Source organism: Hemitrygon akajei, chromosome 7 (genome assembly GCF_048418815.1).
Source record: "Hemitrygon akajei chromosome 7, sHemAka1.3, whole genome shotgun sequence".
Lineage (NCBI taxonomy): Eukaryota > Metazoa > Chordata > Chondrichthyes > Myliobatiformes > Dasyatidae > Hemitrygon > Hemitrygon akajei.
The window spans coordinates 84,285,505-84,311,427 of NC_133130.1; positions in this window are offsets into that span (position 1 = coordinate 84,285,505).

Below are 25,923 nucleotides of genomic sequence, written 5' to 3' on the forward strand. Positions count from 1 at the left end.
TTTAAAGTAAGGTCTGATTCATGGTTTACTCCTAACTGACCTGCATTTGCAGTTCATTTCGCACTTGCACCACCCTCTGAGTGAAGAAATTTTACCTCAGGTTCCCTTTAATTATTACACCTTTCACCCATAACCCGTGACCTTTAGTTCTCATCTCACTCAACCTCAATGGACAAAGCCTGCTTGCATTTACACTATCTATACCTCTCATAATTCTTCATACCTATATCAAATCTTCTAGTATGTTCCAAAATTATGTCCTAAGTTATTCAACCCTTCCCTGTAATTCAGTTTACTACTGTGGTGAACTACATATACCTGTCTGGACACGCCCCCCCCCCCCCCCGCTGACTGCTCCTGTGGCTCCTCCCACAGACCCCTGTATAAAGGCGATTGGAGGCACTGCTCCTCCCTCAGTCTCCAGGATGTTGTGTGGTGGTCTCTTGCTGCTAACAGTGCTTTCTTCCAGCTAATAAAAGCCTATCTCTCGCCTTACGTCTCTGAGAGTTATTGATGGTGCATCAACTACTTCATCCTGAATATCAAAGGACTGAACCTTCTGGGCCAGACTTCTATGCGAGACTTTGTCAAAGGCCTTGCTAAAGACCATGTAGTTAACTTCAAATGCCTTTCCTTATAAACTTCTCAAAAACTCTGTAAGATTGGTTAGACATGACTTAGCATGCACAAAGCCATTTTACCTATCCATAATTTGTCCTGCTTATCCAAATACTTATATATCCTGTCCCTTAGAATACCTTTCAACAATTTACCCACTACTGATGTTAGGCTCACTCTTCTATAACTTCTCATCTTATTCTTGGAGCATTTCTTGAACAACGGAACAGGATTAGCTACCTGCCCCCCCCCCCCCCCCCAGTCTTTGGCATCTCCCCTGTGGCTAAAGATGTTTTAAATACCTCTGCCTGATCCCCTACAATTTCTGCACTACAGTCCCACAAGGTTCAAGGTGGACACTTTGTCAGGTCCTTAGGACTTATCCACCCTTTATTTGCCTAAAGGCAGCAAGCACCTCCTTGTGTATAATCCAGAAATGGTTCATGAATTCACTAATGTTTTGCCTCAGTTCTCTAGACTCTGTGTCTGTCTCCCAAATAAGTATAGATGCAAAGAATCCATTTAAGATCTCCTCCATCTCTTATCAGCTCCATGCATTGACGACCACACTGGTCTTCAAGTGGACCAATTTTGTCCCTTGCTATCCTTTTGTTATTAATATATCTGTAAAAGCCTTTGACAGCCTCCTTTACTTTGTCTGCCAAAACAAACTCATGCCTTCTTTTATCTCTCCTGATTTCCCTCTTAAGTGTTCTTTTTGATTTCTCATACTCCTCAAGGGCCTCGTTTGTTCCTTGCTGCCGAAACCTGCTATGCACCTCCTCCTTCTTCTTAACCCGGGCCTCCATATCTCTCAAAAACTAAAGTTCTCCAAACATGTTACACTTGTCTTTTATTCTAACAGAAATCTCAAACATTTCTTACTCTCAATATTTCACTTTTGAAGGCCTCCCATTTACCAACCACCCCTTTGTCAGAAAACAACCCATCCCAATCCATGCCAGCCAGATCCATTCTGTTGTTATCAAAATTGACCTTTCTCCAATTTAGAATCCCAGCTTGCCACTCCTTGTCCCTTGTGGACCAATAGACAAATCTTCCAGTCGCTGGCTTCACTTTCCTTATTCTCTCAGTAAGCAAACGTGCTTATTATTGGGGAGGGAGATGAATAGAGCATTTTCTATGCCTATATCAGTGGCCTTATAAGAAAATCTAAACAATACACTTGTAGTATTGGGTCTGAATGCCTAATATTCAACATCATTATCCCATTGGGGCAGTAAGATAGCCCACCACTGCATTTTCAATGCTGCCATTGTAAGAACAGTGTACTTGGATCTGAGGACAGCCAATCCCAGTTTGTGATCCATGATCAACATTAGTGGTTTGCTTAATAAGAACTTGTGGACCATTTTGAGTTGAAGGAAAAATTTCAACTCCCCCTTTCCTATCTGTCCATTTTGCAAGAGTATGCAATGTGGTACAATGGGCTTTTCCTGGTTAATGTCAAAAATATGAATTACAATGACGTCAAACCCATGACTGGAGCGAAGTAGAGGAGTGTTGCTATGATGTAGTAAGAGGGTGTCTAAACCAGTCAGCATATGTCCTCTTCTGTTCCTTTCTCTGCTGTCATGGTTCATCCTTCATCAGCAGATGGTGCAATGATGTCAGTACATCTGTGAGATTAGGCAGAATCCTGGTACTATATTGCACTGTGTCTTGGAAACATTTAAGTTCAGTGACATTTTAAAGTTGCTATATTTTTGATGTTTGGGCACTGGTCCTATTATTTGCACCCATCGTCAGGTCACAATAAACTACCTTTTTTTCCGCACCATGGCTCCTTTACACTTCTGAAGTATTATACTAAGAAACCCCCCAAATATCTTCTTCCTTTGTGACACTTGAAATCAAAACATCACCTTGGTTGTTGAGATAGTATTTAACTTCATTCAAGTCCTTTCTATGGCCCTTCAAATGCTTTGAATAGTATCTTCAATATGTAGGGCAAGTTAGCCCATATAAAGTCCCTTAAGGATGCTGCTTATTAGATAAAGTTTCTTTCCTTCATCCACATTTATTTCTGTATGTGCTAATGGCAGCTCCAACTTGGTAAAGGTCTAGGCCTCCGCAATTTAGCTTACGGATCCCAGCAGAAGACCAAAAGACATCAGAGCAGAATTAAGCCATTTGGCCCATAGAGTCTGCTCTGCCATTTCATCATGACTGATCCATTTCCCTCTCAACCCCATTCTCCTGCCTTCTCCCCAAAGCCTTTTCTGCCTTGACTAAGTGAGAACCTGTCAACCTCCACCTTAAATATACCCAATGACTTGGCATCCACAGCAACTGCAGCAATGAATTTCACAGATTTGCCACTAAAGAAATTCCTCCCCATCTCTGTTCTATGTGGATGTCCCTCTATTCTGAGGCATGAAGCAAATGAGACACTTGATCATCCATGGTTCAACTGAAGGTCTCTTCATTATTGTTGCAAAGCTGGTGAATTTATCTCCTTTGGGCACTACAACAATGAATAGAGCCCAATTATTTTGTGTAGATCTGAATAACATGCTCAGGCTATCTTTGAGCCTTCAGTATATATGGTGCTAGTCTAGTCTGCTGTAAATTGGCTTTGTCTTCAGCTTAACAAGTACCTAGGCACTGAGGACCCTTAACACCCTCACACAAATCGCTTAAACAGATCTGTATATTGCTCCAGAGTTTATCTCTCAATCTCCCCTCCCCAACTATTATCTACAAGTATGACAGGAGCAGCAAGAAAATGGGAACAAAACAAATCCCACCATTTACATCTAACACGTTGAAGTTACTTTGACAGATTACAAAGTTCCAAACTCAACTTCTCACTGTGACAATACAGGTAATTGATGCATTAAGCCACTTTGCTGCTTCAGGCAACTTTGATTCTTTCTAATCCTATTCTGTTTGTCAGTGCAGTGTATGCATTCCCAGTCTCTAATGGAGTTATATACAGATTGTGCAGAGTAATAAATGGGAAACACCGAAAGCTGCAGAAAGTATGCTTGACTTATCCAAATTGAGTAGAATGACCTTTTTTATCTGTAGCAGGATATGGAAGAGACCGATCTTTATTGATTATCCCCAGGTGCCGCTAAGAAAATGGTGCTTCTTGAAACATTGTAGTTCCACCGATGAAGGTGCTCTGACAGTTCTGTTGGGTAGTAAGTTCCAATTTTGAGATCCAGTGACAATGAAAGAATGACAACCACCTCAAATTCAGGATAGTATGTCATACGAGGGGAACATGTCAGAAGTCGAATGCTAAAACCTACATCTAACACGACTTAAACGATCCAAAGACCAGCATACTGTGATCAGAGATTCCACATACTAGCCTAGATACAAGTTTAACTTAGATTCAGGACCAAAGTTAATCTGTGCAATAATATTTGATTTTTGTTTGGTGAAGTGTTCTTCTTCAATTTGGATAACACTCACCTGAAAGAGAATCTAGCCAAAACCAAATCATTCAGTGGTAATCACACTAAACTACCAGGAATGCCAACTGCAGATTTCCCTGTTAATCCTGCCAGGAAATAAAATGCACACATCCTGCTTAATCATCAGGGAGCTCAGACAGATGCATCCACATATCTGCATTGCACTGAAAATGCCTTGAAATTGCACCAAACCAGCAGGAAGATCTAAGACACCAGAGAGAAGTGAATTCTACATTTTTAGTGGATATGGAGTTCCATTGAAACATCCATGCAATCAGGATCCATGCAAACTACAGTACCATCAAAGGCATTAGTTACATGTCTTCACTAAAACTAAGAAAACTTAGGGTAAAGATAATTTCCACTCCTTTCTTTACTGAAGGGCAATTTTCACAAATCCTGTTATGAAATGGAAAGGTACTTAGATTCTTATTATAAATTGCGGACTGTAATTTGTTTTGACATTCAGCCAATGCATGCACACCCCATTTTCATGGTCAGTTTGTCAATTTACAGTATCTTCATTTGCTTTCTTTCAACATCCTGATTTTAAAAAATACAAAAAACCCCTTCACTCTTGCCCAGTTCAAAGGAAGTCTCCCCCCGCCCCCACCCCGACCCGGAACATTAACTTGTTTCCTTTTCTACTCATGCTGTTTGACTGGTTGAGCTCTTCTGGCATTTCTGTTTTTGTTTTAAAAATAATGATTTCAAGAAATCTCCCATCAGGAATTTTCTCCAGTTCTTCATAGCAGATCAAACGACCCAACTGGGTCCAAAATCAACCAGATTTCCATCTGCACAGTCACATCATTTTCAAGGTTGGACCTATGTTTTCTTGAAGGATAGCAGTATGTCAGAATTCACAAGCACCTTGGTGGGTAGAACCTTGTATTTTGCTAAACCGGCAGTAGAATATGTGCCAGTCACTGTATTCATCCACTGCTCAGTAAAGTGAAAGGGAGTTGAATGGGTTGAGGTGACAGAGGGTGTGAGGCTGAAAGCCAGAGGCCTTTGGAATAGTTAGTTTGCAAGTGAGGAAGATGTGAGTGAGATTTATTTTTGTGTCAAATTGACAGGAGTAGAGCTCAGACATTTCTAATGATCCTTCCAGAAACTTAGTTTTATCAACTAAACTTTATTTCTTGTAGCTCTGATGACTATTCCCTTCCATCAATCTTAAATTTTCCAGATCATCAACAATAACCTCCTTAATGTGGTTTTGCATTGGAATTAAACTCATAGATGTTTAGGGTCCAGAGTCTAATTTTAATCCTATTTTAAATAAGAGCAAAACATGTACTTTCCATCCATCTTCCAGGACTTCCTCAGTTACCAATGAGCTATTGAAAATATTTATTCAGGCATCATTCACAACCTTTGGCACATCTTTTGGCACCTGAGGATATGTTAAAACTGGGCTTGGTAATTTTTCCACCTTTAGCATCCTGAAATGCAGTCTCCCAGCTTCTGGGATGTGAACAATTCATTCAACATCCCATTTTGTCAGTTAGAAAAGAGACAAATCCAAGCCATAAATGTGCGGGATCGATATTAACCCAATGGAAAGAAGATAGGCAATTAAAACAAGTTGGTTACCAGCCTGCTTGGAGCCTACTTTAAGAACATAAGAACATAAGAGATAGGAGCAGGAGTAGGCCAATCAGCCCCTCAAGCCTGCTCCGCCATTCAACAAGATCATGGCTGATCCAATCTTAACTCTAGTTTTCACCGAATCCCACAAGGCAACAGTGCCAACCAACAGGGCACCATGCCGCCCATTTTATTTTATTATTCATCCCGCCCAAACCCATGTGATCACCCGGGGAAAAAAAACTGAGTTGCCAATTGAGGAGAAAAAATCTGGAAAATTCCTCTCCGACCCATCCAGGCTATCGAAAACTGGTCCAGAAGATCACATGGCTGATCTAAACCTAGCCTCATGTCCACTTACCTGCTCGCTCACCGTATCCCCTAATGCCATTTTTATCCAGGAAAATGTCTATCTCCATTTTTAATTTATTGAGTGTAGTAGCTTCCACAGCTCTCTGGGGCAGTAAATTCCACAGCCCCACTACCCTCTGAGTGAAGAAATTACTCCGCATCTCAGTCCTGGAACAGCATCCCCTTATTTTAAGATTATGCCCCCTAGTCCTAATTTCACCCATCATTGGGAACATTCTCCCCACATCCACCCAATCAAGCCCCTTCACAATCTTATATGTTTCAATAAGATCGCCTCTCATTCTTCGGAACTCCAATGAGTAGAGTCCCAATCTCCTCAACCTCTCATCATACATCAACCCACCCATCCCCGGAATTAACCTAGTGAACCTTCTCTGCACTGCCTCGAGAGCCAGTATGTCCTTTCTTAAATATGGACACCAGAACTGCACGCAGTACTCCAGGTGTGGTCTCACCAATACCCGGTACAACTGCAATAAGACCTCCCTGTTCTTATACTCCATCCCCCTAGCAATAAAAGCAGCATTCCATTGGCCTTATTGACCACCTGCTGCATTTGCATACTAACTTTTTGTGTTTCCTGCACCAGGACCCCCAGATCTCTTTGAACTACAGGCTCCTGAATATGGATAAAATGCTCAAGCAAAACAGGCAGATGAGGTCTTATGTACATACTTGATGTAAAAGGGACCTGATTTCATTTTAACATGAGTTTGACCAAGGATTCTATAAAATGTAATTGCCAGGATAATACTAGACTGTTGCTGGTTTGTAGAGAGAAAAGGCCTTCGATGGTTTTTGCTAGATATTTGTTCTGTAATATGAAAGGGAGTTGAATTCATTCAATGGTAAATATCCGTCAACCATCCAGTGCTTGCCAACCATTTCAAATGAGCACTTGATTACTGAAGTGCATTTGAGGCATGGGGGTGAGGTCCATATCCCAAATTTACATTTTGGAGTGTCCCCTTGCACCTACACAGATTTAAAATCAACCCCAAAGATTTGATTAATTTCCTCTTAATGCAGGACACCCTCCTTCACCCCTCAGCCCACCCCACCAGCTGTCTAGTATTTTGGCTGCACTGCTCCCTTCTTGAATGAACAAGAGTTTTGTTCTCAGATTGACCTCTGGCACACAATATAAGCAAAAGAAAAAAACTTCCTCATTATTTTGCTACTTTCACTATTCTCCCTCTCCGGATTCATTTTGACTTACGTAATGCTTCCTTTTGTTACTGCTGTTTTCTGAACCTTCTCTGTCAGAAAGTCTACAGTATGAAACAAAATTATAATTCAGTGCCTCTGGATCAGCTGAAACTGGGAACTTCTCAATGACTGGAACACAAAAAAAATATTGGAATGAAGAAGGCCCACAGTACCTTCTTTCAGAATATCAACCTGCAGCCAGTCAGTCCCAAGTCAACATTTAGTGATGAAAGACTCTTAGGTTATTGGACTGTCCATAATTTAAAGGAATACTCCTCAGGAAATATCAAGACAATAGACACCAAAACAGGAGGGGCAGGATTAATAGTTCTCAAAAGCCTGAGATATATCTAATAGGCGGAAAGGTGAGAAAGTTAAGGAAGACAGTTCAACAGAATAGAATAGAGAGATTGGCTACACACACAAAATGCTGGAGGAACTCAGTAGGCCAGGCAGCATCTCTGGAAAAGAGATGAAGGGTCTCGGCCTGAAGCATCGACTGTACTTTTTCCCATAGAGCTGCCTGGCCTGCTGAGTTCCTCCAGCATTTTGTGTGTGTTGCTTGGATTTCTGGCATCTGCAGATTTTCTCTTGCTTGTGTGGAGGGGTTGGCTATTGTTCTGCCACTTAGAAAGGCAAAGTACATGTGAGGCCCAATGGCAAGTAGGTATTGAAGGGACAGAGCTTGTGGGTTTACACAGCAGGAGAATATTTAGCAGGACAAAGATCGGGAGAGGAGTGACTTCACATTGAATAGTAAGATGGAGATCCAGTGCTGTCGGTGGGGACCAGTAGAAAAGAATATACAGCAGTGATTTAGACATCAGTATGGAGAGTGGATACAGTAGCAGCAAGGGCAGTAGATGACTCTACACATGACAGGGGAAAGAGTTTAGAAGAAGTTAGCGACTGAAGACATTGTTTCAGAACTCTATGACCTGGAGCATGAACTTAAGGCTGCATAAGATAAGTGAGACCCTGTTCAAAATGTGAAATTGCATGGAGAGAAGAATGGCCAATGACAACGATCTGGACTTTGTGTCTGTGACAAAAGGCAGTGGCCAGTGGCTTGATCTCCTGATGTTGAAATGTAAGAAAACGTGGTGAATCTAACACATGATATTGGATAAGAAGAGAGGAAGGTAAGGGACTAAGAGCAGGTTCTGATGAAGTATGAGGGATCCTCCTTAAACTTAACCCTGGTGCCAGATGTGAAGAATGTGTAAATAAGAGCAGGAAGGTGAGAATGAGAGTTGTGAAATCTGGAAATGGCGATACAAGAAAGGGAAATAAAGGCATTGGCTGTGTTGCAATTCATGTGGGCCTTTTTAAAAAAATGTGCAATAAGTCGTCCTTTTATCGTTCCACGTCCCTTCCCCTCAATTTGCCCACTTGTCATATACACAGTCTGGTTTTGTTTAAGTATTTCCTTTGTGAAATATGGTGGAACTTGTTTTTCTTTTCTAAATTATTTGAAGAAAATATGCTGGGCAGAAAATACCACTAAATAAAAATAATCTCATCAGTGGTAGATACTGGAAAATTATGGACTCTTCATGTGCTCAGACTGCATAATCCAAATGCAACTTTGAGGATTACACTCATAGACAAAAATATCTACTTCAAACCCGGGCAAATGAGACAGGCTAAGCCCTCAAATAAAGTTTTCATTAAATGTGTTAAAATGCCAAAAAATACAGTATCAATGCAGACATTCAACTCTGATGTGAAAATAGGAATACTTATTACACAAATAGGAACTGACAAATCTCAGTTGTTAAGAAAGAAATGGGAGCTAGAAAATATTTTAGAACCTGCGTTGCTGTTTTCAGTGATATTGCAGCAGGCAGCACGTGCATGATATCTATTGGGTCCTAGTGAAAGGTCTTTGACCTGAAGCATTGGTTTTGTTACTTTGTAGATGCTGTGGGCTTGGTGAGTGTTTCAAGCTTTTTCAGCTTTTGTTTCAGATTTCCAGCATCTGCAATACTTCAATTTTCATTAGCCTTTGTGTGTCACCCAGTGTGGCACCTTTAGCATTGAAAATACAAATGATAGCACTATCTAGAGGTGGAACAGACATGCGTGGGTTTTAAACTGCATGAATGCCATATATACATGCCCAGTTTAATGTGTAGAAGATGAGAACAGCAATAGAATATGGGAGAAAGGAATTTATTATAAACATCCCAAGAAGTCTATTGATGACATTGCACATATTAATTTCTCTACCATTATCATCTGAATACATACAATCACAGACATTTACAGTACTGAAGACCATCTGACTCATGATGCTTATTTCATTTTGAGTTTTATTGTTACGGAGTAACTTTCAACTTTCCTCTTCACCTCAGTCTTGCTCAAATAGTTTTCTGCTGTTTCTGTCCTTATTGATCAAGTCATTTAATTTCGTATTTTTGGTGATTTTAAGTGGTTCTTGAAGTTCAGCTATTGAATATGGAATTGATCCCACAAGTAACATAGACTTTATCTTCTCAGCAGATGTGTGCTGTATTCTGTGATCAATGATTGACTACCATGCATTTTATTTTTTTTTAACTAGCTGTTTATTCGTGCTCTACTCCTCTAAAAAGCAGTTTCTGATTATACGTTATCTCTATCCGGATTAATTCACAGTTATAAACCTCATTCATCTGGTCAGTTTTGTTGTGTTATGCAGATAGGAAAGGTTGGCAGATGATTGATCTCAAATAATAGAGTATGGAGCTGAATAGCAAGGAAACTCAGAATTTACATACTGTCCTGCCCTATTCTGTGAGCAGAAACAACTTCTTCCCCCTCCCATCCCACACCCAAAATTATTAACTCTTTAAGGAGGTGTGTTTTTGCAGAGGGTGGGGCCATCAGTGTCATCTACTCCTCCCAATGATATTATTAATCCTATTAAATATATGATTATGTGTGCATCTCAGCATCATATTCATTGGATTCACGTAAACCTTAGAAATTATTACATGTAAATTGCAATGCATGCCCCCGGTTATAAGGTATATTCCAAACATTTTGTTTCAAAGAAACATGAATAAAACTTTTAAATCTTGGAAGTTTATCATTTCAATGAAATAGAGTCATGGAACAATACAGCACAGAAAAAGACTCCCGACCCACCATGCTGACTCTTATTATGTTCAACAGTACAACTAAGACAGAAGAAAGACAACAGATGCTGGAAATCTGGATCAACACAACCAAAATGTTGGAGGAACACAGAAGATCAGGCTGCATCTATGGAGGAAAATGTACAGTCAACTCTTTGGGCCGAGAACATTCCATGGGAATGTTGGTGAAAAATTTCAGCCTGAAGCATCGACTCTTCATTTTCTTCCACAGATGCTGACTGACCTGCTGAGTTCCTTCAGCATTTTGAGTGTGTTGATCATGTTTACCAATACTTGGACTTTAACTTTCTACAACATGGTGATTCAAATGGTTGCCCTAACACTTCTTCGGTGCTGTGAGAGTGTCTGTCTTCACGATTCGTCAATGTGTTTCAAATTGCAAACACAATCCAGATTTAAAAAAAAACTCTTCCTCATATTCCCTCCATACCTATTATCCATTACCCTAAAATCTTCCCCTCTAGTTTTAAACATCTCTGCTACAGGGAAATGTTTCACAATATCTACATTATCAAAATCCCTCATGATTTTGTACACTTTTATCAGGTCCCATCACAGACTCCAGCACTAAGGAAAACACCCAGGCTATCTGGTCTCCTCTATAAGTGAAACACCCTCCCTCTATTATGTAATTTCACCCTTCCTATAGTATAGAAACCAAAACCATACTCAGCCCTCCAGCTGTGGCCTAACCAATATTTTATAAAAATTGCATCATAACCCATCTCATGAATCACTTAATTGATTTTGTGTTAAATTTCTACAATCCCCTATGTACTGAAGTGTTGCTTGAATTTATCCTTGAAAGGCCTGCTCTAGCATATAGATTACATGTCCTGTACATCCTGACTTGTGAGAACACTTCATTTATATTTAACCAAACAGTTCTTCATAATATCAGATCAAATCAGCCTTTAATCTTTGAAGTTCCGAAGAATTCCATCCCTAACCAGTATAATCATTTCTTGCACTTTAATTCTTGGAGTTCAAATATCTTGCTTGTCATTCTGCACTGCATTCCCTTCAAGACCAATATATACTTCCTAAGCTGTACTTTTCAGACCTGATCACATACTTCAGAAGTCTTCTAATTAGGGCTTTGCATAACTTTAACATAATTTCCCCCTTCTTGTGTTCTTGTTCTCAAGTTAAAATGCTCGAACCTCAGCAACTTTTCTGTTTATTTTATTTAATCTGCCCTTGACATTATAATAATTCATGTCCATGCGTCCCTGAACTTCTTTGGGATATCACCTCATATTCCTTGTCTCTTCTTTGATCAATTTTCATGGTGTGCAGTCTTTCCCTGCTTAGTAATAAACTGTGGCACTTTTTGGGAAACAGTTGTTTGGACCAATTGACCCATAATTCCTCAGCTTCCCTCTTTCTGCTGCCTTATAGTAGATAAAAGGTGAGCCCAATTTTCCAATCTAAGAATATGGGCCCCGGTTCAAGGTGTACCCCACTCTCTAAGATCCCGTTGAGGATATGTGTGCATGTGTAATACCCTCTTATTTAATGTGACCCTCCAGAAATGATCACATTTAAATTTCGGCACACACCTTTGTTTGTGAGGCATCTTTTTTTCCTCTCTTTTCACAACTCCTGTGTGATAGGAAGAGGATGAAAGCCTTTAAACCTTAAAGGCAACATGTCAGTGGGACCCAAGACCATAATTATTTACCTGGAGTATGCCTGCATATTTCCAATGAATCCCCAATTAAAACTTCATGTTAATTTGGTGAATCATTAGCTTTCATTCAATTTTTGCTAGAATATCCTGCTCTAGATTTATGGCATGTAACTTCATTGTCAGAAACTAAGGATCAAAATAGAGGCAGGAGTCATAAGAGCAATTTACTGTAGATGTAAATTCATTATTGACCTCTCGTGAGCACCATTAGTCCTGAAGAAGCACGGAACAGTTTGGGGAGCTTACATTGGCTTTTCATATATGTGTTACTCAATAGAAAATCAGCCACCGCTGCTCTCTCACTTTCCATTCCTCAGTGGGAGAACCTGGTCACAGGATTGTTTATCAGTGCAATTAGAAATATTCAGATCTCTACCTGTTTACATTGTTGTCATTACAGAGCAACAACAGATAGATTTCATTGCTCCCATTTTCAGTCAAGGTAGAATCCAAATAGTATGAACAGATGAAGTTTATAGTATGAGAGCAGCATGAACTTGGAGATCATCAGACTTCCAATATAACTCGGAGTCCTGCCATGTGCAGAAGTTCGCTGATGACACGGCCATAGTGGGGTGTGTCAGGAATGGACAGGAGGAGGAGTATAGGAAACTGATACAGGACTTTGTGATATGGTGCAACTCAAACTACCTGCGTCTCAATGTCACCAAGACCAAGGAGATGGTGGTGGACTTTAGGAGATCTAGGCCTCATATGGAGCCAGTGATCATTATTGGAGAATGTGTGGAGCAGGTTAAGACCTACAAGTATCTGGGAGTACAGTTAGACGAGAAGCTAGACTGGACTGCCAACACAGATGCCTTGTGCAGGAAGGCACAGAGTCGACTGTACTTCCTTAGAAGGTTGGCGTCATTCAATGTCTGCAGTGAGATGCTGAAGATGTTCTATAGGTCAGTTGTTGAGAGCGCCCTCTTCTTTGTGGTGGCGTGTTGGGGAGGAAGCATTAAGAAGAAGGACGCCACACGTCTTAATAAGCTGGTAAGGAAGGCGGGCTCTGTCGTGGGCAAAGTACTGGAGAGTTTAACATCGGTAGCTGAGCGAAGGGCGCTGAGTAGGCTACGGTCAATTATGGAAAACCCTGAACATCCTCTACATAGCACCATCCAGAGACAGAGAAGCAGTTTCAGCGACAGGTTACTGTCGATGCAATGCTCCTCAGACAGGATGAAGAGGTCAATACTCCCCAATGCCATTAGGCTTTACAATTCAACTGCCAGGACTTAAGAACTTTTTTAAAGCTATTATTAATGCTTTTTGAGTTAGTCATTTAGATGCATATCATATTATTACTGAGTTAAGTATTGTATGTAATGAGTTTTTGCTACAACAAGTGTATGGGACATTGGAAAAAAATGTTGAATTTCCCCATGGGGATGAATAAAGTATCTATCTATCTATCTATCTATCTATCTAACATGTGCATTTCAGATCTCTGCTGGCTTGACTTCTCTAACACCTCCTAAGTTGTATCATATATTATTCACCTTAAACTCTACTAATCTTATTCTATCCCACATCATTGCCCTTGTCCCATCATCCATGTGCTTGCCATTCTCATTGTGTTCCCCCTTCTACAAAGCACCACAGTCAAAATTCTTAAACTCAAGAGATTCTGCAGAGACTGTAAATCCAGAGCAATGCACAGAAAAAGCTGGAGGAATTCAGCAGGTCAGGCAGCATCTATGAAAATGAAGAACTGTCGACATTTCGGGCTGAGCCCCTTCATCAGGACTGGAAAGGAAAGGGGAAGACACCAGAATAAAAAAGTTGGGGCGAGAGGAAGAAGGACAATATAGAAGATGATTGGTGAAGCCGGGTGGGTGGAAAAGGCAAAGGGCTGGAGAAGAAGGAATCTGATAGGAAATGAGAGTGGACCATGGGAGAAAGGAAAGAAGGAGGGGCACCAGGGGGAAGTGATAGGCAGGTGAAGAGAAGGTGTAAGAGGCCAGAGTAAGGAATAGAAGGAGCAGGAAGTGGGAGGGGAAGAGGAAGTAAAAGAGAAAAAAATACTGGAAGGAGAAATTGACGTTCATGCTATCATGTTGGAAGCTACCTAGACGGATTATAAGGTGTTGCTCTTCCACCCTGAGAGTGTCCTCATCATGCCAGAAGAAGAGGCCATGGGCCAACATGCTGGAATGGGACTGGGGATAGGAATTAAAATGGTTGTCCCCCGAGAAATTCCACTTTTGGCGGATGGAGTGGAGGTGTTCAACAAAATTCTTTCTGCTATTCATTTAACCCATCCAATTCAATGCCTTTTTCAATTTTACATCTTAATCAATGCATGATATTGTTTCATTGAACTCTGAAAGTTTGATATAATGCCCTGCTCTAATCCTACCCTCCTATTCATTCGATCTTGTTCTCATTTGTTTTCTCTTATACAAAACTGCCTTTCTGTGCACAACTGTTTTTTCAGCTTGGCATAACTTTCTTCCTCTAAGGCAACCCATCAAACCTACAATGTTGATAACATCAACCCAATATTTGGACGATGATTTAGGTGTTGGGTCCTGAGGCGAGGAATAGGCTGCTTTACGATGTTTACTCAGCTTCACACTGAACTAACGGTCTGTGGATGGACTCCTCTCTTGTGGACTACAGTTCAGAACATTATTTGCTTGCATTTATTGTTTGCGTGATTTGGTTTTTTTCCCTCTACACATTGGGTGTTTTATGGTCTTTTTTTAATGTTTTCTTGGGATTTCTTTGTTTTGTGGCTGCCTGTAAGGAGGCAGATCTCAAGGTTGTAAAATTGATACATTCTTTGATAATAACTGTACTTTGAACTTTAATATGCCTTTATGCTGTTTAATGTTAAATTTTGCTCAATGGAGGTCCTACTAAATGTCCTAGGGTACTGAATTATGTTAAATCTGCCAAATAAAGTACTTGTATTGCTGCTTATTACAACTCTAGTCATTTGTATAACATCTTCTCTTGCTGAAACACTCAGCAGGTAAGGTAGCATCTGTAGTAGAAAAAAAAAATCAGGCCAATTTAAGGGTCTTTGATCTGAAATATTAACCTTTCCCTTTCCACTTACTGTATGTTGCCTGACCTGCTGAGAGATTTTAGTATTTTCTGTTTTAATTTTGTACATATTTATCTTATCTGTTCCTTCCATATCACCTTCAGCAGAGGATCCTTCTGACATTTTTTAGTTTAGTTTAAAGCCCATTCCTAAACTTTTCCAGTTTATTCATTGCAACTTCCCCCTGCTTGATTTTAGTTATTTTCCAAAGCTCTCCTGTCCTGTGCTGACGTCTTGTTTCTATCCCGTGAAGAGCTTTCAGACAGCATATAAGTGCATAGTGCAGAAATGGCTGACCTCAGCCAGGAAAAAGCAAGGGATAATTCATTTATCAAGGGAGAACAAGGAAAATGAGTTGGGTTTCGCATTTGTAATCAGAATACGGTGACCTTTGCAGAAACAGCAGGTGAAGTCAGGAGGTATCTCAGCTGCAACTTTGGTAAAAATGCTTGATGATAGATGTGGCATCAAAGCATTCTAGTCAGTTGTGTTAGATTTCTCTGACTTCAGGTGAAACCACGAAGAAGGTGAACTTCCAACCTACATGTACGACCAATGACTGAACAACATTACCTTTGGCTGTCAATAGTGAGTATGTGCACTCTCCACATATGAACGAACAAATTTCCTACTGAACTTTTTTTAAAAACTGCTGATGTTGGAAATTTGAAATAGAAGCAGATAACGCTGGAAACACTCTGCAGGTCAGGAAACAGTTCGTGGAACTGAAATGTTGACTATTCTTCTTGCCACAGATGCTGCCTAACCTAGTCAATGTTTCCAGCATTGTGTTTTAAAATCAAATTTTCTAAAGGTCATTTGCAGGACTGTATGCTGTAAGAGTGAGAAACTAGACGGTAATCACTTGCTGTACCTCACCCCCTCTCTGTAACTTTCTTCAGCCCTACAGTTCTTCTAGGTATCTGTGCTCCTCCAAATCCTGGCTCTTATGTCAGACTATTTTCATGTTTTCACTACTGATTGCTGCTCTGGAAATCCCTTACCTAAGTCTATCCATCTCTCACCTTCCTGCCTTCCATCATTTAAAATCAACCTTTTTGAGCAAATATTTGTCCGGTGTCAAATTATGCTTGATAATGTGCTTGTGATGCCTGGACGCTATATAAATGCCTGCTATTTTGCTGTTATTACACCTGCTTCCCGCCACTGCCCCACAACACCCCAGTTTCCTGCTTCCTTCCTTGTAAGCCAGTTGTCCACTTTAATTTACAAACAAAAAGGACATGCCTTGTGATGTATTAATCGGTGGCATTAAAATTTAAAAAAGAACTCTTGAGAAGCCAACAAATCCAGTCTTTTAAAATCAGTTCAAGACTGGCTCTGTGGACACTGTCCCATCCTTTGCTGTGATAAACAAGCTATTTCAGTAGAGTGATGTGCATGTTATATTTTTTTTTAACAAGCCATGTCCAGACAGTTCTGCAAATTTGCTGCACATTTTGTGTCCACTGTTGAACCTCATAGACTTCATGTGGTCCGGCGCAGTTTCCACCCTGATATTAGACTTTCTATTAGAGCTGCTGATATATTGTAGGCCTTTTAACTCTGTGGCAGAAATAGTTTGCTGCTCCATGCACACTGGTAATTAACCTACCATTTAATTTTGCTGATGAGTGGTTTTGTATTAGCTATAAAAGGAGGACCGAACAATTTTAGGTCGTATATTATTTGCCCGGAAAAAAAAAGAGCTACTGGCAGAAAGAGTGTACAGCAAACATTACAGGTTGGAGAACTGAAAGGAGCCTACAATAGCAGAATTATGCTGACCAAGTTGCTTCTGTTTATGGAAGCTGATAAACATTTGCTCGTCGGATTCTGCTCACTTTCATCAAACACATCCTCTAGTCACAGCCCGGAAATATTTAGGCCTGCGTGCAACCGACTGGGCAATAAATTTTAGAGCAAGGTTTAAGCTTCTTCATTTTGAAGAAGTGGAAAAAGAAACACGCCAAAATTGACTAAAAATAGGAGTTGGTATTTTTATCAATATTATGAACTCTAAAGTATACATACTAACTATGGCATACTTTGGGCTTTGACATGATTCGGAGCATGGCAAAATGACAGGTTGTTCCAGAAAAGGTTCACTATGTTTAGATACTGATATTAATGTTCCCTGTATATAAGGAGGCATCTAATCAGGAGCAGCTCAATGTGTCTCTTTCGTATGTTTGAAATTCCCTACCGTGGATAGAAGCCTCTGCCAATCAAAATGCCTATAATCAGTCAGCTGACCAACTTCAAGTCCTACATGCATGAGTGGCGTCCAGTCTGTGGTTTCAAGTCACCAGTTTCATGACACTTAAAATAGCCAGTCTTAGAGCAGAAATATATCTCATCATCAACAAACATATCAATCAGGAGCAGTATTTAGCTGACCTGCCAAGTTAATTTAGAAGCACAAGACCATAAAAACAAAAAATGTTATGAACATGAATTAGCCAACACAGCCCCAACTCATTCAGTCCCCCATCTCCCCAGCAGATGTCATATTCTACCTTGAACTTTGTGCCATTGTCGATACTACCTATCACTCTCCCTTCTCTCCTTCCAGTTGGGCAGAAGATATAAAAGCCTGAAAGCATGTACCATCAGGCTCAAAGACAGCTTCTATCCCGTAGCTATAAGCCTATTGAATGTTTTCCTAGAATGATAAGATGGACTGTTGACCTCACAGTCTACCTCATTTGTGATTTTGAACCTTACAGCCACCTACCCTACACTTTCTCTATTACAGTAACACCTCATACTGCACACTGTTATTGTTTTAGCTTGTACTATCTCAATGCACCATTGGAATTAATTGATCTGTATGGATGGTATGTGAGGTTTCCACTGCACCTTGATACATGTGGCAACAATAAACCAATTTACCAATTTAGTAAGTTATCAGTTTCTCTTATCAGTTTTTGAATATGTCATTTTAGAAGATCTCTTTCCTTAATCTTCAAGTGAAAAATTGCATTGAACTAAAAACAGGCCTGAATAACTTAGTTGTAGTTTTGATGGAAGCTCTACTCTTTACATCCAAGCACAAAGGAAGAATACCTATCCCTTCTTTCCAAAGGTAGCTAAATTTTCTTATTCTAACTCTCCTACTCTTCCAGCATGTTCTATTCCCACCATCATTTGATGTCTTTCAGATTTTCACCATTGGCAAAATTGTTTTGTTCTTATAAGTTGCTGGCTAGGCATCAAGCTGGAATATTTTGCTTAATACTGAATGGAAACCAATTCATCGAAATAATGTCAAGGCATGGAAGGGAATTCAGCAAAGTTTCATTAAGATCATGCAGAGACCTTTTTATAGAATGAGTGGAGAGAATGGATTTGCTCTCATTGGAGCAGGAACGACTGAAAGGAGATTTGACTGAGACATTCGAAATCATGACAGGTTTCAGAGTAAGGAAAGGGATATCTTACTCAAAAGCAGAAGAGAAAATAGCTGAAGGACATACATTCAATGGCGATTGGTAAATTTATCACAGGTGAACAGAACACAGAGCATACAAAGGTTCAACATGCAATGTCTATGCTGACCATATTGCCAATCTAAACTAATTCCTTCTGCCTGCACATGGTCCATAACTCCCCATTCCATACCTGTTGGTGTGCCAGTCTAAGTGACTATTTAACATTGTATCTGTCACTACCGCTTCCCCTTGCAGTGCATTCCAGGTACCTACCACTCACTAAGCAAAAATTACCTTGTAAATCTCCTTTGAACTTTCCCCCTCTAAGCTTAAAGCTGTTCTTCTAGAAACATAGAAACATAGAAAATAGGTGCAGGGGTAGGCCAATCGGCCCTTCGAACCTGCACCGCCATTCAGTATGATCATGGCTGATCATCCAACTCAGAACCCTGTACCTGCTTTCTCTCCATACCCCCTGATCCCTTTAGCCACAAGGGCCATATTTAACTTCCTCTTAAATATAGCCAATGAACCGGCCTCAACTGTTTCCTGTGGCAGAGAATTCCACAAATTCACCACTCTCTGTTTGAAGAAGTTTTTCCTCATTTCGGTCCTAAAAGGCTTCCCCTTTATCCTTAAACTGTGACCCCTTGTTCTGGACTTCTAGTTTGTGACATTTCCACAAATGATTCTCTTTTCCCTAAGAGGTGTTGTAAAATGCAGTGCATTGCATCTACTTCCAGCACCTGTTCAGTCAACAATTTTAAGAAGCAAAATTAGATAAATAGTTGTATCAGTTAAAAATGGGAAAATTGTAGCATGGATCTCACTGATCATCTCTAACATGAACATGATCTCACTGATCATCTCTAACATGAACGAGAAGAGGCTGAGGTCGAGCTTCACTCCAAGTGAGGTAAGGCTGGGCAAGTTCCTTTCAAAGGAGAAAGTTTCAAAAGTTGAGACAAGTATTGGGTAAGTCATGGCAGCTGAGATCGGCCCCGTGGTTTGTTTATCCTGCAGCATGTGGGAAATCAGGGATATTTCCAGAGTCCCTGACGACTATATGTGCAGGAAGTGTGTCCAACTGCAGCTTCTGGCAGACCGCATTGAGCGTCTGGAGCTGCTATTGGATTCATTCCGGAGCGTCCACGATGCTGAGAAAGTCGTGAATAGCACGTTCAGTGAGTTGGCCACACCACAGGTAAAGGCTACACAGGCAGAAAGGGAAGGGGTGGCCACTAGACAGCGTATCAGTAGGCAGGTAGTGCAGGAGTCCCCTGAGGTCATCTCCCTCCTAAACAGATACACTGTTTTGGATACTGTTGGGGCAGATGTCTCATCAGGGGAAGGCAGCAGCAGCCGAGTTCATTGCACCATGGGTGGCTCTGCGGCACAGGAGGGAAGGAAAAGGAGTGGGAAAGCTATAGTGATAGGGGATTCAATTGTAAGGGGAATAGATAAGCGTTTCTGCGGCTGCAAACAAGACTCCTGGATGGTATATTGCCTCCCTGGTGCAAGGGTCAAGGATGTCTCTGAACTGCTACAGGACATTCTGGAATGGGAGGGTGAACAGCCAGTGGTTGTGGTGCACATAGGTACCAACAATATAGGTAAAACATGGGATGAGGTCCTATAAGGTGAATTTAGGGAGTTAGGATATAAACTAAAAAGTAGGACCACAAAGGTAATAATCTCTGGATTACTACCAGTGCCACGTGCTAGTCAGAGTAGAAATAGGAGGATATTTCAAATGAATATGTGGCTTGAAAGATGGTGCAAAGGGGAGGGATTCAAATTTCTGGGGCATTGGAACCAGTTCTGGCGGAGGTGGGAACCGTATAAACAGGACGGTTTGCACCTGGGCTGGACTGGAACCAATGTCCTAGGGGGAGAGTTTGCTACTGCTGTTCAGGAGGCTTTAAACTAATGTGGCAGGGGGATGGGAACAAGTGCAGAGAGACAGAGGGGTGTAAAATGAGGGTAGAAGCAAAAAGTAGTAACGTGAAAAGTAAAAGTGGCAGGCAGGCAAATCCAGGGCAAAAAGGAAAAAGAGCCACTTTTCAACATAATTGTATAAGGGCTAAGAGTGTTGTAAAAACAAGCCTGAAGGCTTTGTGTGTCAACACGAGGAACATTTGTAACAAGGTGGATGAATTGAATGTGCAGATAGTTATTAATGAATATGATATAGTTGGGATCACAGAGACATGGCTCCAGGGTGACCAAGGATGGGAGCTCAACATCCAGGGGTATTCAATATTCAGGAGGGATAGACAGGAAAGAAAAGGAGGTGGGGTAGCATTGCTGGTTAAAGAGGAGATTAACGCAATAGAAAGGAAGGACATTAGCCTGCAGGATGTGGAATCGATATGGGTAGAGCTACATAACACTAAGGGGCAGAAAACGCTGGTGGGAGTTGTGTACAGGCCACCTAACAGTAGTAGTGAGGTTGGGGATGGCATTAAACAGGAAATTAGAAATGCGTGTAATAAAGGAACAGTAGTTATAATGGGTGACTTCAATCTACATATAGATTGGGTGAACCAAATTGGTAAGGGTGCTGAGGAAGAGGATTTCTTGGAATGTATGCGTGTTGGTTTTCTGAACCAACATGTTGAGGAACCAACTAAAGAGCAGGCCATTCTAGATTGGGTATTGAGCAATGAGGAAGGGTTAGTTAGCAATCTTGTCGTGCGAGGCCCCTTGGATAATGTAACCCCACTTTTTAAAAAAGGTGGGAGAGAGAAACTGGGGAATTATAGACTGGTTAGTCTGACATCGGTGCTAGAGTCGGTTATCAAAGATGTGATAACAGCACATTTGGAAAGAGGTGAAATCATCGAACAAAGTCAGCATGGATTTGTGAAAGGAAAATCATGTCTGACGAATCTTATAGAATTTTTTGAAGATGTAACTAGTAGAGTGGATAGGGGAGAGCCAGTGGATGTGGTATATTTAGATTTTCAAAAGGCTTTTGACAAGGTCCCATACAGGAGATTAGTGTGTAAACTTAAAGCACACGGTATTGGGGGTATGGTATTGATATGGATAGAGAATTGGTTGGCAGACAGGAAGCAAAGAGTGGGAGTAAACGGGACCTTTTCAGAATGGCAGGCAGTGACTAGTGGGGTACCGCAAGGCTCAGTGCTGGGATCCCAGTTGTTTACAATATATATTAATGATTTAGATGAAAGAATTAAATGCAGCATCTCCAAGTTTGCGGATGACACGAAGCTGGGCAGCGGTGTTAGCTGTGAGGAGGATGCTAAGAGGATGCAGGGTGACTTGGATAGGTTAGGTGAGTGGGCAAATTCATGGCAGATGCAATTTAATGTGGATAAATGTGAGGTTATCCACCTTGGTTGCAAGAACAGGAAAACAGATTATTATCTGAACGGTGGCCAATTAGGAAAAGGGGAGATGCAACGAGACCTGGGTGTCATTGTACACCAGTCATTGAAAGTGGGCATGCAGGTACAGCAGGCGGTGAAAAAGGCAAATGGTATGTTGGCATTCATAGCAAAAGGATTTGAGTACAGGAGCAGGGAGGTTCTACTGCAGTTGTACAAGGCCTTGGTGAGACCACACCTAGAATATTGTGTGCAGTTTTGGTCCCCTAGTCTGAGGAAAGACATTCTTGCCATAGAGGGAGTACAGAGAAGGTTCACCAGATTGATTCCTGGAATGGCAGGACTTTCATATGAAGAAAGATTGGATCGACTAGGCTTATACTCACTGGAATTTAGAAGATTGAGGGGGGATCTTATTGAAACGTATAAAATTCTAAAGGGACTGGACAAGCTAGATGCAGGAAGATTGTTTCCGATGTTGGGGAAGTCCAGAACGAGGGGGTCACAGTTTATGGATAAAGGGGAAGCCTTTTAGGACCGAGATGAGGAAAAACCTCTTCACACAGAGAGTGGTGAATTTGTGAAATTCTCTGCCACAGGAAACAATTGAGGCCGGTTCATTGGCTATATTTAAGAGGAAGTTAGATATGGCCCTTGTGGCTAAAGGGATCAGAGGGTATGGAGAGAAAGCAGGTACAGGGTTCTGAGTTGGATGATCAGCCATGATCATACTGAATGGCGGTGCAGGCTCGAAGGGCCGAATGGCCTACTCCTGCACCTATTTTCTATGTTTCTATGTTTCTATGATGGACTGAATGGTCTGTCTCCTCTATCGTCTCATTCTATGATTCCCACCTTCAAGCTAGTGGATTCTCTCTACCTTGGAACATTTGCTGGAGGAAAATCGGAAAGGGATGTATATGGTTATAAGAGGCATCGTCAGAGTAGACTGCCAGCACCTCTTTCCCAGGACAACAATGACTAGTACCAGACGACATCCTTTTAAGGTGAGTGGAGGGAAGTTTATGGGAGATACCAGAGGTAGGCTTTTTTTCACATAGAGTGGTAGGCCTGGAATACGCTGTTCAGGATGGTGGTGGAGTCTGGTACATTGGGGACATTTAAGAGACCCAGATAGGCACATGGATGAAATTAAAATGGAATATTATGGGTTGGGTAGAGAAGAGAAGGGTGAGATTAATAATGGATTTCTTGTGTTTATGACAATGGAGTAAATTCAAAGGTTAGCACAACAATATGGGATGAAGGTCCTGTACTCTGCTGTACCATTCTGTGTCCTATGCCCATATTCTATGTTCTATGTTCTGCCAGAAGGATGGAGCCGTTCACAAGTTAGTTTGAATACCAATCATATTCTTAGATTCGGCCAGCACTCAAGCCAAAATAATGTTTTCATTCGTATACAGTCAAGAAATTTCAGCTAAAGGGTGCTCAAAGTTAAGTTACCACTCAAGTCATTAAAAATCACTTGCATGATCACAAATATAAAACCCCACATAAGCCAATTTGACAGGTAGCATAACAGGATATGGCTTTTGTTTTATTAAAATATAATCCTTGATGTATTTAACTGAATGACCCTGATGCAGGCCAAATCATTCCAATGATAAATGCTTGCTATGAAGGATAAAGGGGTGGCCAGTCCATCGATTATCAGGAAACCAATTTGAACCTAAAAATACCTTTAAAACATCATAATGAAATTCTTCAACTTTTAATTGCAGAAAATGTCAAAATCTTAATGAATTTAATAAAAGCAGGTTATTCTGGAAACAGAGAAATGGAGTTATGTTGTCAGGTTGATGACTGTTTTATGAGCAATTCTGAGGCTGAAGATTCAGAAAGGAAGAGGAGGTGTAGTTCCTTAAGCTTAGTAAGTAGGTGGACACTTTTAAAATGTTCATAAATCCACACAAATAAGCACAACTTGAATGGCCTTCCTATTCAGAGTAATTTCCAGGATCTTATAATGTTAACATGCAAGGATATAGATAACTCGATAGTAATAGCTGAAATAGTTTGTAACAGACTGCAAAAGCACATTTAGCATGCATTTTATTTGCATTTAAAAGGTCCACCCTTTTGTAATGATCCCTGTGAAGTTTGGTTCTTATTCATAGCTTTAATTCTTGGTCAGGGATTTGGGCATAAAATTTGAGGCCAATGCACTGACATAATATTGGGGAAGTGAAGTGTCATCTTTCAGATGACACATTGAGCCAAAGTATGTTGCTTTAGGTAATTATAACAAGGTGGGATGACATTATGGTATAATGAGAAGTGACCTCCCTCTCAGTCAGTCGTAATCTCCCATCAATATTTAGGAGCTTGCTGTACTCAAATCAGCTGGCGCATTTCCCATACTAATATAGTGTCTACAATTCAGGAAGTGATTCACTGGTTGTAAAGAGAATTGGGTCATTATGAGTTCATGAAAAGAATGTCTGAAAATGCAAATCTTTCCTTATGAGGATTTACCTGGAGTACTGACCTAAACCAAATCAGGTGTGGTATGAAGATATGAAACCAAATTTAATTTAATGATTATCTGAAACCATCCTTTAAACAGGAACTGCAAGGAATACAAACTTGAACATTGCAACTATAAAGTATTTTATTATATCATATTAATATGCTCAGTGGTGCAGAAGTGGAACAGGTGTTGGGAGGAACTCAAAATGCAGCCAGATCTTGATACACATCACCAAACACAAGGGCTCTCATCAGCAGGAAGCCAGTGATCCCTCATTTTATATTCTGTTATGGTGTCATTACTTTATGAGATAGTTACATGGATTGAGAATTTCAGCTGTTTTTCCCAGGCTGACTAACCTATTCCACTCTACATTTTGAAGTTCAAAGTAAATGTATTATCAAAGTACATAGATGTCACCTTTAAACCACCCCAAGGTTTTGCTTTCTTGCGGGCGTGGTCAGTAAATCCAAGAAACATAACGGAATCAATGAAAGGCCACATCTAACCAGAGAGACAAGCAACCAATGTGCAAAAGACAACAAACTGCAAATATGAAAGAAAATTTAAATAAATAAATACATAAATAAGCAATAAATACCAAAAATATGAGATTATGAATCCTTGAAAGTGAGTCCACAGGCTGTGGGAACTTTTCAGTGGTCTTCTCTGAAGTGGCAGAGGCTGATGAGAGATCTGGTGGAGGTTTATAAGGTTATGAGAGTAGACAGAGAGTATCTTTTTCACAAAGCTGAAATGTCTAATATCAAGGGACATGCATTTAAGTTGAGAATGTGTAAGTTCAAAGGAGATGTGAGCAATATTCCCTCTAAGGCGTGCACACGCAGAAATCTTTTGCTACTAGCACACAAAGGAAAACATAAAAACATAGAAAACCTACAGCACAATCCAGGCCCTTCGGCCCACAATGTTGTGCCGAACATGTCCCTACCTTAGAAATTACTAGGCTTACCTATAGCCCTTTATTTTTCTAAGCTCCATGTACCTATCCAAAAGTCTCTTAAAAGACCCTATTGTATCTGCCTCCATCATCGTTGCTGGCAGCCTATTCCACGCACTCACCACTCTCTGAGTAAAAAACTTAACCCTGACATCTCCCCTGTACCTACTCCCCAGCACCTTAAACCTGTGTCCTCTTGTGGCAACCATTTCAGTGCTGGGAAAAAGCTCCTGACTATCCACACGATCAATGCCCCTCATCATCTTATACACCTCTATCAGGTCACCTCTCATCCTCCGTCGCTCCAAGGAGACAAGGCCGAGTTCACTCAACCTATTCTCATAAGGCATGCTCCCCAATCCAGGCAACATCCTTGTAAAACTCCTCTGCACCCTTTCTATGGCTTCCACATTCTTCCTGTAGTGAGGCGACCAGAACTGAGCACAGTACTCCAAGTGGGGTCTGACCAAGGTCCTATATAGCTGCAACATTACCTCTCAGCTCCTAAATTCAATCCCACGATTGATGAAGGCCAATACACCATAT